This window comes from Falco rusticolus, chromosome 1 (assembly GCF_015220075.1).
Source record: "Falco rusticolus isolate bFalRus1 chromosome 1, bFalRus1.pri, whole genome shotgun sequence".
NCBI classification, from domain to species: Eukaryota; Metazoa; Chordata; class Aves; order Falconiformes; family Falconidae; genus Falco; species Falco rusticolus.
Window position 1 is genome coordinate 28,080,978 of NC_051187.1, and position 14,718 is coordinate 28,095,695.

The window sequence follows — 14,718 nt, forward strand, 5'->3', positions numbered from 1 at the left end:
TCATAAGGCATAAGTGGAGATATCTGAGATCTTGGAGAGATCAAGCCTCACATAACTTTAGCAGTCTTCCAAAAAACGAAAGAAAGAAAAAAAATATCTCTGCGAACCATTAGCAGAGTACCAAACATGAATGGCATCCCTCCTATCCAAAGGAAAGCAGAGCTGCGCTTCCATCAAGGAACGTGGACATTTAGATCACCTCAGTTAAGGGCCCAAGGAGAGGTACCACGGACCTGCACAGCTCCCAGCAGCCCTCAAAACAACCTGGATGCATTTGGCTGAGAAGGTGTTTGCCAGCACACATATTCATCATTTACATACACATAAATACTGCTAAAAAGCTGGAGATAAACAAACACAGCTTTCGATACAAAATAGACCAGACACTTCTCACCCAGTCTGAGTGCTAAAGGCCTGACAGGCAGCAAGTGGCAGCGGGACCCACCAGCAAACCCAGTTCAGCCCCGGCACTGCAGGCTGAGCACACCACAGGCGAGAACTTCAGGAAAAAATCAGCAAGGTGTTTGGGGAAAAGACTGTCATAAATTTTCCAAAAGGATCTGCTGGCAGCCATCCTGCTCAGCTCTTCGAAGCTATAAAATTTTACTGGGGGGAAAGCTCTTGACTGTTAGCAGAGTCTGCCTGGATTAGGGCTGCAGAGCACACCCCGGGTGCAGGGAAGGGCTGTGCCAGCAAATGCTGCCTGGTCCTATCACCCTTCCCAGCCCAGCACCCTGCCTCTCTCCAGGGACCCTCACCCCACAGCATTCCCTGCACACCGCTGCCCTGTTACAGCCAATTTAATTGCTGCTCCCTGCCAGGGCTGTATCCCTGGCACAAACAAGGCTGCAAGGTCCCACTTGACTTTACATGCCCTGCTCTGGGGTGCCAGAACGCGCGGAGCGCCAAGGGCTGGGCACATGGCAAAGCAAACAGCGAGGGGCAATCACCAGAAGAGCAGCAAGAGGAGCCCCTGTCAGCACCCTGCAGGAGCAAAGAGTGCCTGAACCTGGTAACAGCAAGTGATAGCAAGCTGGAGGGATGTAAATCAGCCAAGTAATGCTGGCAGACAGGTGCACAGTGCCTAGAGGAGCCCAAACCTTGCATCTGGGCACCCAGAACCACCTGCCACATCTGAACATCTTGACCCATGGTTGTATCTCATCCCTCAACACCATCAGCCCAGAGGAGCAGCCCAGGAACATCTGTGGGGTGCACCAACCCCAGAGGAAGCTTTGGCAACTGGTGCCAAATGCATCTTTATCTCATTTTCACTTCTGAAAAGTCCGGGTTTTAATTAAAAGCAAGCCCTTCCCATATACTAAACAGACTATCTGATCCATGCAGAGTGACTCCCCTCCTCTCCTCACTTTCTTCCCATTGCACCTCATGAGTTATAGATCTTTCACACTCATAAAAGATAATCACCCTTCATGGGTGAAGTAGCCTCTATTTATACTACAGCAGCAGGATTGATAGACTGCAATTAAAACAGGAGCTGCAGCAGAAGGGCTGGGCACAGTTCTTATTAAAGGGAAAATCCAGTATTTAGGTATTATTTTAACCCCAGGGTAGAAGCCCAAGAGTCCAAGATTTCATCCCAAAGGTTAGCCTGCCGCTTCCCAAGATCAGCACTGCAGGAGGTGAGCACGATTCCCTCACATGCCCTCCTGCTGCCGCGCAGAGCCCCGTGCCCAGCAGCGCTCAGGTTCCTGCAGACACTCCGGCTTCTCCAGGGCTGCTCCCAGCGCCAGGAAAACCTCAGGCTTTCTGCCCCGTTTCCCACACACGGCGCCCTGCCCACACAGGGACAGGTTTTGCACGAGCAGCAGCACACTTCACACGCTGCAGACACACGTGTGCACGGCAGCTGCGCTGGGGCTGCACCACAGCGCCCGTCCGGGAGCCGCAGCCACATCCCTGGGCTCCCACCCAGTGGGACCAGGGGGGTGGGCGTCATCCCTGCCCAGCCGAGGCCTCCCCGGGAGCCTCAGCCCTCCGGGGGATCTCCGCCACATGCAGCTCCATGGGGGCATTATTTACCTTGTTAATTTCTGAGGGAGGCGTTTTAATTGCTCTAAATTACTGCTGGAAAAACTGGAGTGGTCAACAATCAATCAGGCTGATTTACCACCCCATGCCCACCCGCTGCGAGCCGGCAATCAGCTGCCGCCACAAGATCTATTATTGATGAACTTTGCAGGACTGCTAATTAGCTGTGAGCGCATGTCCCCGGCATCGCTGTGCCAGCGGCGGGTGCCCCAGCACAGTGTCAGTCGCCACTGCCCAGGACCGGGACCCACACAGCACGGGCAGCGTGTGGGGGGCACAGGGAGCGATCAGCCCCCGCCCCAGTGCCATGGGGCCATCCCACCCAGCCGGCCCCAGCGAGGGGCAGCCGCACAAGCCCACGCTGGCTCAGCCTCCCGGGGCCAGGCTCCCACAGGCTCTGCAGGCGGCAAGCCTGCCTGGTAAACAGTATTTATCACTGCCATTATTAGATTACTTAAGAAATCTTCTTTTGAATGGGGCTACGAAGCAAGAAACTCCCTTTGTGCATTGGGCATTTATCTCCTATACCATTAAGTGGAACAGCATTAGCGTTACCACAAATGCCTTAATTACTGCTAGTGCAAGTTGCTCCCAGGGCTGGTGACGTGCAGGGGCACAGGGGCTGCTCCACACTCAGAAGCATGCTCCAGCCCCTCGAGCATTTGGGGACCACAGGCTCCAGGGGCTGATGGGTCACTCAGATCCATATCCACTCAGGGCTGAGTGAAATGCCTCCAGGGACCACGGAGCATCCCTGGGGCCAGGAGCCAGTAGAAGGTCTGTGGGCAGGACCAAGGAAGACCCTGCCAAGCCAGCACAGTTTTCCTTCCCCATCTGGGCCAGGGGGAACCCAGTTCATAGAAGCAGCAAGGCACAGGCCAGCACGAGGGTGAAGGAGGCTCCACCACAGCCCAGCCAGCAATTGCAATTCTGCACAGGAAACCTAAAGTTCCCATCCCCTGCCAAGAGCACCTCAGCAGCGACAGGTGCTCGCGTGCCAGTCATCCATCAGCCCACTGATCTCATCCTTGATTTTCATGGACATCTTTGATTTTTCATCATAAATTCTCCTTGTTCCTCATTGGAGACTGACAGGGATTTTAAGTACAGAATGAAATGGAGAATATTATAGTGGCTGCTATTCTATTGTGCCTGTCAGCTGTTTCACTTTAAATGCTGTCCTTATTAATGATAACAACATAACACTTTAAGACCCTCAGCTAAGACCTTCAAGGACATTGATTAAATGCAACTTCCCCTGGAAGGCCCTTCCTTTTCCCTAAGTTCCCCCTGTTTAAAAAGGGATCAATGGAGGCACAAGGGTGCTGTTCAAGGTTGGGTGGGAGTGGAGCAGCCCCAGAGCAGCCATCAGCTGCCCTCAGCCCTCACTGGCTCCTCCTGCCAGACTGCTGCTGGGTGCCCCCGCCGTGCTGGTGACACCCATGGCCATGCTGGCCCAGCTCCCCCACCACCACCACGGTCAAGGACTGGACAGGCACTGTTGGCATGGGTCACGGCAGGGCAGATGCTGGCAGGGACATGACCAAGGCCAGGTAATTTTTCCCGAGCTGCAAGAGGCGGTGTGGGGCCGGCCAGGGCTGTGCAGCTCTGGCCATGTATTTCCCAACCCATGGGATGTTCCCCAGCACATCCCACACACCCCCCACCATGGGGACAAGGGCCTTGCCCCACAGAACCCCTCGTAGGACCAGTCCTGATGGGAGCTCCTTGCCGTGGTTCCAGGAGCCCGAAGAGCAGGGCCAGCCCTTGGGGTGCCTGAGCAGAGCAGCAGCACCATTCATGGATGCCCAAGCACAGGGAGCCCTGCCTGCAGACCAAAGCAGTCCCCATCCTCGCTGCCAGGGGTGTCAGCTCCCTTTCCACACCAAGGAGAAGGCTGCTTTATCATCCTCTCCTTGTCATAATCCCACCAAAGTATTGCTGGCCAGCGGCTCCCTCTCTGCGTGCTCTGTGCCTCTTCTGCAGGTATCCATGCAGCACCTGCGCCAGCCACCTCTCCAGGCAAACCCATCCGCAATTTTTTATCTCTAGACACAAAGCAGCAGTGCCCTGCAGCTTCTCCACTAACAGGTGATTAAAAGTGCATAAAGATTTACTCATTTCCCCTTCCTGGTGTCAGTAAGCAACATGAAAAATAAATATTCCAAGTACTCAGATATTAAGACTCCAGGTTCACAGAGGGAAATGACAACTCCAGGCTACAAGGCAGAGGTTTCCAGCCAGCTGCAGGAAGGGATTGTTTGCTAATTCTGGTCCACAACCACTTACTTGATGCTGCCATGCGTTTCTCAGCAAAGGTGCTCAACCTACCAGCTGTCAGCAAGGCAGAGCCACTGCATGCAGGGGAGGGTCCCTAGAGCGGGTCTGGCCTGTGCTCCCACGGCCCCCAGCCCCTCCAGCCACCCCCCACCCACACAGACACCGTGGTCTATCAGGGCACAAATACCAGTGGACCGAGCACACTGCTCCTTCCTGGGACAGAGCTGGACATGGAGAGGTGCCCTCCCAGGAGACAGGATCTCTGATCCAGGTACACAGACCAAGAGGTTCCAGCTGCAGTCCCCAGCCACAGCATCATGCCAGGATACCCTGGCAAGCGTGCCGGAGGTGGCCAGGCTGCAGGCATGTTGTTCTGGGTGAAGCAGCTTGGATGGGCGAGAACTACTCCCGTCTGTGCCTTTACAGGCAGGAGCATTGCTGATGTTCGAGTTTGCACAGCATTCCTGACCTGCCTTCAGCACTGCTTATCTCCACTGCGCATCTCACTCTGCTCCCAGGGCAGGAAACAGCCACAGTCCCAGGAGCAAGTGGGAGATTTTGCTCACACTGCATTTACACCTGAAAGATCAGTTGTTTATCCAAAGCTGTGCAAACTTTGTAGGCCTGGAAACAGGGCTGAAACCCTTATGCAACCACCCATCTGAGCCAGAAACAGCCCAACAGCAGCTGACACCATTATTCCCAGCAGTCTAAGGCTTGCATTGTTTGGCCCGGAGCAAGGAGGGTGTAAAAACTGGAACAGAGCCAAGAGCAGGTCCCTATGCTGAGCATCCCTGTGCCTCCAGGAGACCACAGCCTTCTAGATGGTGCTGAGGTGGCACTTCTGGGCTCCCAGCATACATGCCTACACAGCCAGGAGACTTCCTGGAGGCTGGAGAAGGGGAATCCCACGCGGAACAGCACCTCCAGCCTGTGCCCAGGTCTGGTGCTGCATGAGATCTCCCTGTGTACAGCTGCCCTCTGCACAGCCCCTACCCAAGGGGAATAAGCTGCAGGAGTCCCAGGTTTGAGCTCTCCATAAACCACTGCAGCCACTGCTGGACCACCCAAAACATTACCACACCAGTTCTTCCAAACACAGAGCATGGCACAACCACAGCATTTGGGCCGCGTGTCACGTGCCAGGAGGAAGATGTGACCATGTCCTCCTCACTGCTGCCAGTTTGTTTCCACCCTAAGAAAAATGCCGGTCAGTAGTCAAACACACCAAGATCCCCCAGCATAACATCTCTGCTCCCCTGGTCTCAGCCAGGCGAGTCACACCAGCCAGAGGGTCAGATACATCCATCCCCTGCAGCACAGAGGCGGGGAGCTGGGGGTACAGAGCCCCCAGTGCAGCCCCTCATGGGGGGACGGGGGGTGGGGGGGCTCCTTCACCAGCCCCAGGCAGGGGGACCAGCACCTTCCCCCAGTCGGGGCACAGCACTGCATTCAGACCTGACCCCGGCTTTCATCCTTAGCTACACAGCAGCATCAGCGATAGACGCAACTACTGCACTGATCCCTAGCAGTTTATCATCATCGCTATATTAACCTCCATAAAAATTACAATTTGATTTGTCTATTGATTTTTAAATTTTCAAATCAGCACAAACTCACTTCTTACCTGCTTCCTCCTTATCACTGCCTCTTGCCCCCAGCACTGCACCAGAGCCACCACCACCAGCTCCCTGGGATTTGCCTTCCCCTTCCCTGGCTCCTCTGTATAAAACACACCCCTGAAAGCAACACTGCACCATTTAGCACATTAGGGCTTCCTACTCCAGTAAGAACCCATTGGTTCCAGGGCACAGCTGCTGCCAATTACCACTACTTAACTGGCACATTAAACACATAGTAAGGAATTAGGAGTTTCAGTCTGCTCTCTACTTAACAATAACAAAGTCACTTGACCTTTTTTCAGCCACCACAATGGCTGTGTAAGTGACTGTTTGACAAATGCGCTTTGTAATGGTCTCTGTTCTTTCTCATGCGACTGGTGGAACAGTTAATATCTTGAGTCACAGCATTAAGACGAGTGCTCGTGATTAATTTAAGATGTCAATTAATCACCCCAAATGGACTGGTTTGTCATCGCTTCCTAATGGGAAGATGTTGATTTGTCCCACAGAATTTGTAATAGGAACCGAGGCTGAAGCCCCGGCTTGGGGCGGCGGGAGCAGCCGGGCTGCGTGCACCATGACCTGGCCGGAGCTGCTGCGAGAAATAAAGAAAGAAAGGAAATAAATGCTTCCACATACGACTGTTCAATTTTCTTCCCATTTTAAAATGACACCGTCCTGGGAAGAGCTCTCATGTATTTTTTTGATTTTTACTTTAGACAGCTTCTCCGAGCTATCTGACGTGCATCACCCACAGGCACCCTGCGCTCGCTCAGCGGAGTGACACCGTCCCCAGCCCAACGGGCAGCACAAGGTGCATGTCTCCGGCCCCACGCTCCATATCCAGAGCACGCGGTAACAGCTCAACAAGGGAAAAGGGAGGAGGCAGCTGAGCAGGTTCACGCTGTGCTGGAGGCCCATGGGCATGGCCAGAGATGGTCCAGGGCAGCCCCAGCCCTCTCCTCACTGGGATCCCTCAGAGGGAGAGGGGGCTGAGCATCGCTGCCTGCCCGCCTGGTCCTCCTCCATGCCCTTTCCTGCCCTTCTCAGGTCACCTTGTTGTTACTATCTGAGTGTGAAATCAAATGGGTTTCCAGCCAGCTCTTGTAGAACAACCCCGGTCCCACGTTCTCTTTGCTGGAAGCCTTAGCTGAAGTGAGAGGTCCTTTCTAATGTCAACTAATGCCTTATTCCTATACACAGATGAATGGGTTCAGGTGGGATTTTCAGAAGCGTCCAAGCCTCATGAATATAAATGAGACTTGTGCTTCTAGGTCACACACTTGGAAATCCTCTGTAAGTCCTTGCCTTACACAGGTTCTCATTAGGAGGGTCCTGCACGGCAGCTCATGCTGCAGCCACCCCAGTTCACACGAGAAGAGCAGGTGGGATGCCAGGGAAGGAAGGCATACCCTGTGCTTCAGACACTGCCCATCAGTGGCGGGTCAGCATTCACCCTAAGCCAAAGGAGTTCAGAGGTGCAATGCTGGTGCAATTCTCATAGCCGTGCTTTCTCACCTGTGTATAAAATTCTCTCCTGTTTAAGGTGTCCAGTGCATACCACACTCCAATTTTATATTGTACTGTTTGGAGACAAAAAATCCAGGTCCATTCTTTAGGAACCCTACACAACCCTGCTCTCTAGAGTAGACAGCAAGGATGGGGAAAATCTTCGATTTCAGCTGGACAAAGAAGACATTGACAATTTCAGATCCATCCTTGGTTTCTTTTTATAGAAACAAGACATGTGCAGCGATGATTCAGAAACGTAGCTCAAAAGAGTGCCAGTGCTGCTTCGTACCAGTTCCTCTGAGCTAAACCACAATCTCTTGCAGCCCCCTCCTCGCTCACAGCCGCCTGCCAGAGGGGGTCACGGGGAAGGAGCTGATCTGGGTCTCATCTCTCACCTAGTTGGATGCAGCCAGTAGCCCCGTTTCTGGAGGGCCAGCAAAAGCCCATCAGTCACTGAGAGCATTGCAGTGCTCGGCACTGACAGTCAAAACATGTCAGTCGATGTGACACAGAGTACGGTTGTTGTGGACAGGCGCTGCCGAGCCCTGTAGTTTTGTTCCATTTCTTAAAAATATGTTGTTTACTATATCTGCAGCGATTGCTGAACCAATGCCACTGTGACCAGCAAGCACTGCCTCCAGAAAGTCCACCCCTGACTTTAGATTTTATAAGAGCATCCTCCATTGGGAAATGCAAATGTCCAAAACACCTCTGCATTGGCCCTCACACTAGGAACGGGCTTCAAGTTTCCCTGTGCTCTAGATTAGGTAAGCAGGCTTTGTTTGAAAAAAAAAATCATATGCACTAGTGTGGCAACTGTGGCAAAAAGGAACTGCACCTTTCTGGATTTCAAGTGGAGAAGTTTGTACTCGATCTGCATCTCTTGACTTTCTGCAGCATAATGTTGATGGTGCAAAATCAGATCTGTGCCCTGCCCCACACTGCCCTCTGACCATGGTGGGTGAGGGGTTTCTGTGTCCCTCTGGCTGCCCACAAAAGCTGGAGAGGCCTGTATGTGTGCTGGAGCGGAGGTTCACACCTGCGCAGGGCTGCGTGCAGCCATGTGCTCATTGTCACTCCGGGGGCAGGGCTGGCTGGACAGGGCAGAGCTGCCACATCACCGCACGACGCAGCAACAGCGGGTGACCCTGCCACACACCACCAGCCCTTCCCGCACTGCTCCCAGTCGGCAGGCAGCTGGCAGCAGGGCTGCGCTGTGGATGTTCACGGCAAACTGGCTTCAGAGGACCTGGAGCAGGGGGGGAGCCTCCCACCCCATCGCCCTCACTGAGGGCACTGGCAGAAACGACTTTGTAAAGAGGTACGGTGATGCGTGCGGTTACGGTTACACAGCTCCACCTGAGCAGCGGCACCGGGAGCTGAGCATCCTCCTCCCAGTGCTATGAGCTCGGTGCCAAGCCCTGGCCCTGGAAGTCTCTGCTCAGCCAGTGCGTGTGGGGCCAGGGGCTCTGCCCGCCGAGGGCTGGCTGGTGGCACCGCGGGGACAGCAGAGCCCTCAGGAAAGCTGTGGCCGGGCACCCAAGCTGGTGGCACCCAAGCTGGTTTTTATCTTTGCCTTTTACAAACGGCTCTGCTTTACACTCTGTCCGAGAGCACTGAGCTTTCTCTAACCAGCACGAAATGCCCTTTTTATGCACGTTACCAGCTGTAGGAGCGTCTGCTGTTTGAGTGTTGACATGGATGGATGTGTTGACAAACTTTCACCCACGACTAGTTGTTAGTACAACACAAACCTGTCTGCTGGGCCTGCTGATGGGATGTAAAATGTAAGGAGTGCTTTCCACAGACAACTGATTGACAAGTTTACAGAAAGGAGGGAAAAAGCGCTGGTTTGTTGGCTTTTTTTTTTTTTTTTTTTGATGGAAATAGGAAGCAGGGGCCAAGCGCTGCAGCTTCCTCTTTCTGCTGGAGGAACCGGGCTCAGAGAGCCTCCAGCCAGCAGTGCATGTTTGCAGATACCGCCTGCTCCTGAATTGCCTCCTTGTCTACAATCTCCTGCACACTGCGAGGATGTGTATTAAAGCGAGTGTTATCGCAGTGGTAGGGCTTAATGAGCTCAGTGTGCCGGGAAGGCAGCGTGCCGTGCATCAGTGCGTGCAAGCCCCCCCCCCCCCGCGCGCCGCCGTGCCCCCCGTCTCCTCTGGTACCAGCCTTTAACTTTTATTGACAATTAATACCACAGGAAGGAGCCCTGCCACTGAGGCAAAGAAAAACCCAGGGCTGTTTTACAGTACCATCATTTAAATAGTTGTGAAACAGCTAAACAAAAATGCCAGCTTCTTGCAGATACAAAAAAAGATATTTCAGACTCTTCAACAGATCTGCTCCATGAGGCTGCCCATGACCAGACTTCACAGTTGCTGACGTTGCCTAAGACCAAACTGCCAGGGAAGCAATCCTCCCCTCCCCGATCACAGCAGGCACTGCGACTCAAGAGACAGCTAATGCCTGCAAACACCCTGACTTACTCCAAGGGGCTATTTCTTTGGCTGCACTTTTCCAGGATGTTTCTGGATCACTTGCTACCGTATGAGGCATTACCTGGACTCATGTGAGCTGTGTCACCCTTAATCAGTCTCACACTGTGGCCATAAATAGAGTCCAAGTAGAGACAGATTTTTTTTTCCACCCCAAAGTCTGTGAGAGGAAGAGCTGCTGGAGTCGGAGACAGAGCATCACCTGCGTCTGGCTCCCGTGCAGCTCCCAGCAATGCATAAAACTCCTGGCTTTAAGTTCACAAGGCACATTAATCACATAACAAAGAAATCGCATGGGATGTTAGAAAATAAAAGCAAGGATGGAAAAATAAACTAGAAGTGGGCTGCAGGTGAAAAACCCCAGAGAAGGTGTAACAGAGATGTGTAATTGGGCTTTATCACACTGCCTCAATGTCTAGTAATGCCAGCCATGAAAACAGACTCATCTTTCCCTTTTCACTTGTTTTTTCATCCCACAGTCGTAGAGAGATGTGGGGGCTGGCTGGCACATGGACCCTCAGCCCCAGACAGCACAGCCCCCAGCTCACGTCGGCTCTGCTGGACCTGCAGATTGCTGTAAGGGTGTTCAGTACGCTCCAGCTCCAAATACAGAGACCTGGGGTGTAAGCATGCTCCAGAGGTTTCCTCTGGCTCGCTCCTCGCGTTGCTGCTGGCACCGCCACATGGGCAGCCAGCTGCAGGTCTAACAGGGCTTCCTCACCCTCACACTGGCATGTGCTTTTCTTTAGCGTCTTTGTAGTGAGCCATATTTCCCACCCACCCCTCCCCGTGCAGGCAGGTGCCTCTCCAGGAGCAGAACCTGGCTCATTGCACGCCCAGGGGCCCATGAAATCCTGTTCTCCTGTCAAACCCTGTGAACCGTGCTCCTCTTCCCAGAGCTGCGGGAAACACGTACTCTTTCCCTACGAGTTCCCATGAAATCACAAAAATGTTGGGGGGCCTGTGGGGAGGAAGGACTGCCTTTCCTGTCCATTCACTGCCTCCCGTGGAGGAGGTTTTAAAACAACTGTCCTTCTGTCTGTGTGCGATTCGCTGCACAGCAGCCATGGGACGGGTCCTACTCGCTGGGCTGTGCAGGGCTGCCAGCGCTCGCCCCCCATGGGGAGGCCACATCCAGGACCCCACGGTAAGTGTTAGGAGCCTGTTTCTAATGGGGTGACCCCAAGCAAGTTGAACGAACTCCCCTGTGCACACGAGATGAGCCCAGCTCAGGCCAGAGCAGGCACAGCATGGCACCCAGCATGAGCTCACTGGGATTTCTCCACGGCTTTCGCTGGCCAAAGCTCCATGACAAAAATGTCAAATCTGGAATTTTAACCCGTAACAAACCCATGAAATCTCATCTGCATTTCCATGAAAACATCCAGCTCCTTTCCTAGACACACATGGGCTCACGCTGCGGGATGCCGATGCTTTGGTGCCAGCACCAGTACCTCCAGCAGGGTCACAGTGTTGTAGCAACTGGTGCCAATGGGGAAACCAGTCTTACTGGGCAGTCAGGTCCCAGGGAAGAAGGTGCAGGTGGCACAACCCTTCCCACCACTCAGGAGCCTTCCCAAGGGTCTTCTCCAGCCATCACATACACTCACACACATATGCATGTTGGTCCCTTTGCCTGTAGAATTATTTCTCCTGCACACCAGCAGAGAAGTGAACCATGAGGTGGGACATGCTTCCCATCCTCACAGCCTCTGTGGCCAAACCCACTGCAGGAGGCGGGCAGAGACCCTGCATCAGGGCAAGGCCACTCCGCAGATCCTCCTCTCACACTGACAAGGAAGGATTTCAGCATGAAATCACAGAGTGTGAGACTACACTGCAGACAGTCGTATAAATTAGGGAATAAAACCTCCAATAATTAATTCTCTTTCTTTAAATTCACTCTTGCAATTGATTCAGAAAAAGCAAAGTTGTAATAATAAAAGAAAATATTAACCTTTTCATTATATGTCAAGCCCCTTAGAATAAAAGAAATTGCACAAAAGAGCATCTGGAGAGGGCCCAGGGAGTGGCAGTACCTGGTGGGACAGCAGAAATCAAGGTGAGCTAAGCCACAAACTCAGAAAAGTTCCTGCTTTATTCAGACTTTGAAGAGGCTGGAGCCGCTTGGCTCGCTGCTCCCAGCTCAGGAAGCAGCAGAGCCATCACCCACCGGCCCGAGCCTCAGCCCCCGCTGCTGGCCCACCCACTGCCTGCCCAGCTAGACAGTCCCCATGTGGGACACAGACACACCGACCCCACCATCAGCACCGAGCTGCTGTGCGAGCCTCCAGCTGCTCACGCAGGCACACAACCTCATGGAGAGACCTTTCTCTGTGAAAACACCAAGAAAAAGAGCATGTCTGTCCTTTGTGGCAGGCAGGATGCAGCCCTGCTCTCGGTCCTGCGCCGGGTGTGGGGCAGAGCTCGCCTGATGCTGCCCATTGGGTGCACTCACCTCACCCATTCCAGAGCCACTCTGCTTTTTATTTATTAGTTTCCATAAGGCAGACGCTGGAGCTGTAGCATGTCATCTCCAGCAGTGTCCTGGGAAGCGGCGGAGAAGCATGGCCCTGGGAGGAGGCAGCTCTGCTGCTCAGCGGCACTGCTCTGATCTAACTGGGAGTGACACGGTGGCTCAGGGTGCTCATCGGCACCCACCCCTCTTTCCGTGCTTCTGGAGGTTTTATTTGCAGCGCTGCAACAAGAAAAGTAGTTACAGCCCAACCCTAACCCCGGCTATCGTGGGCAGCCAGGCAGTTTGCAGGAGAAGGCTCTTTTGTGGCCAGAGCCCCACAGCACAAAGCAGAAGAGTGGTAACCCAAAAGATAATTTCCTTATTCTGATCGGGGATCAATTGACCACTTGCTCTTGTTTGTTCCCCCCTGGGACCGGCAGCCTCCAGCTCTGAATGCAAAGCAGTCACTCCTTATTTCCAAATGCAAATGAGGTCTGTGAAAGGCCTTCCTTTGAAACCAGTATTATTCCCTAGGGTCCCGACCCTCCCCGCCATGTCCCTCACCCCAGCCTCTATCTCTGACTCTAGGCTCTGCCTTCCCAGAGTAACAAAGGTTACGGGAAATAAAAGCAGAGCGATTACCATCTGGGAATCATCAAGCAGGAGCCCCGAGGGGAAGCAGCAGGCTGCAGAGACCGGGCTGACCCCGTGGCCCACCACCCGTGCATGCCTCAGCCCAACTGAACCCCAACAGCTTGGCAAGGGATGCAGGGACCCGGCCCTGCCAGCACCCACTGGGGCACGGCAAGAGGGGCGCCGAGCCGAGCCGCAGAGCCTGAGCAGCGCGGATGCACACGCTGCATCTCGCTTAGCAGGGCTGGAGGGAAGCGTGGATGCCACTTGCCTCCTCGCACCCCGGTGCAGCATCCTGCGCACCCAGGGCCGGGCACAGTCTGGGATGGCAGCGTATGGCAATGGCTACGGCAGGGCCACAAAGTGCCTGGCAGCTCTGTCACCCCGTCCACATCACACAAGAGGCTGCCTCCCTGGGGTCACGCACCTCAGCGCTGGGGGTCCCCTGGGCATGGTGGGGACAGGGCTGGGAACGGTAGGGCTGGGGCTGGGGCCATCCCACAGCTCCACCCTCCCCGTGTCCCCTCGCAGGCGGCCGTCGCCCTCAATGGGTCGGCTGCTCCTCCCGCTCATCAATCAATTCCTGCTCTGTCCACTTTGGAGCCTGGAAATAAAACCTCCCTGTAAATCTCCACCACTGCTGCTCTGTTTTGGTGGCGGAGGGCCCCGCATTCCTGAGTTGCAGGCTGCAGCCACGTCTTCAAGAGCAGAGCCACAAGAGCTTTCTGATGGTTAATTGCTGGCACACTCTCACTGAAAACATGAAACACCCCCTGACAAGCCGTGTGATTTATTACTGCCCACTGCAAAACGGAACAAAATCAATTGGCTATTACCTCACTTAGCAAAGGCTTGTCACCGCCTGGGAGCAGGGTGTTAAAAATAAAAGCCAGGCACAGCCCCGGCAGCGAGCCCCGGCATTGGGGCTGCTCCACCTGCTCCGCAGCAGATAACACCAGGGCTGTGCCAGAGACAGGCTCTGCTTTTCCTAATTGTTGCCACACTGGTGCCACACCAGCTCATTCCTGCTTTGCAGTTATTAATTATATAGATGTTATCGTGAGTGCCACGTACAGTAAATTTCACAAGAGATGCAGAGCAATGACAGAATATTGGTTTATGACAGAAATTTATCCAGTAAGTAATTAAATTCATGCGACCCTTCCCTGCAGAGGCAGAGCGGGCCATCCATGCCCAGGAATCTACCCTGCGCTGGCCGTGGCACCAGCGGCTGGGACCGGCAGCAGCCTGGCAAGGGCAGGTTGCCTTTACTGGCAGGTGGAAAATGGCTACTACGAGCACCAGGGAAAGGGACCATTCACCTGCGTGCCTGTGTGCGACGGCAGTGGTTTTCCTTGGCTGTTTGCGTGTCTCAGAGCAGACAGCCTCGGTGTGTCCAGCGAAGGCTGCTGAACACCCACACTGTGGCAATGCTGATGCAGCCCGCCTCCACCTGGCATTTCCAACAAAAACTGGCGGCTTCCAAACACACAGGGAAACCCACACATTGCCCTAGAAAACCTACCAGACAGAAAGCTTCTTTTAACAGAAAACCACCTTTATTTCCCCATTGCCAGCTCTTTGCCTTAGCTGGAAAAGGGCACCGCCACAGAAGCAGCTGAGGTCAGGGAGCGCTTGCTACGGCCACCCACGGGAGAGCTCA